At 39.7% G+C, this 817-nt stretch overlaps 1 non-coding gene across 1 annotated transcript; it reads left to right on the plus strand.

The window, feature by feature from the left end:
• The first annotated feature begins 216 nt into the window (after positions 1-216).
• LOC111760141 (small nucleolar RNA SNORA31) lies at positions 217-349 on the plus strand. Its single transcript, XR_002793920.1, has one exon. It is a non-coding gene; the product is annotated as a small nucleolar RNA SNORA31 (small nucleolar RNA).
• The last annotated feature ends 468 nt before the right edge of the window (positions 350-817 follow it).

The following is an 817-nucleotide window of genomic DNA, read 5'->3' on the forward strand; positions in this document are numbered from 1 at the left end:
GCGCTGGGCGGCTCTCCTTATGGGCACACTCCTTGCGCGTGGGGCTCCCCTACGCGGCAGGGTACTCCTTGTGCGCATCAGCACTGCACATGGGCCAGCTCCACACAGGTCAAGGAGGCCCGGAGTTTGAACTGCGGACCTCCCATGTGGTAGACGGACGCCCTAACCACTGGGCCAAGTCTGTTTCCCTAAATGCTACTTTAAAAAAGAAAGAAGATGCATCTCTGACAGACATGGATCAGTTAATGTCTGCTGCTAAGGTTTCCACTACAGATGAAAGAAAAAGAAGGTCCTTGCACTTACTGTCTGTCTGGTTGTGGCAGCCAAGATTGAATGAGGGAATACAGGAAATTCTAAAAACACGGGGAAGGGGAAATAATCTTTGCAACTCAGAAATAAACTTAAAAAAAACAAAGAAAAAAAAAAAGACCTCAAATCAGAGTAAGCTCACAATTGAAAGAACTAGAAAAAGAAGAACAAACTAAACCCAAATCAAGCAGAAGGAAGTAAATAACAGATTAGAGCAGAGATAAATGAAATAGAGAATTTAAAAAAATGTATAGAATCAAAAAAATGTATAGAATCAAGGACCCAAAAGTTGGGTCCTTGAAAATATCAATAAAATTGACAAAACTTTAGCTAGACTGACAAAGAAAAAAAAGAAAGAGGACTCAAATGACTAAGATCAGGAATTAAAGGGACATTACTACTGACCCCATAGAAATAAAAAGGATTTAAAAAAATCTGTCGACCTTACCAATTTCAAAACTTTTTTGTTGTAACTTGTTAATTCCCCATAGAAAAGCAAGTGTTCAGT

The sequence above is a fragment of the Dasypus novemcinctus genome, chromosome 7 (assembly GCF_030445035.2).
Source record: "Dasypus novemcinctus isolate mDasNov1 chromosome 7, mDasNov1.1.hap2, whole genome shotgun sequence".
NCBI lineage: Eukaryota > Metazoa > Chordata > Mammalia > Cingulata > Dasypodidae > Dasypus > Dasypus novemcinctus.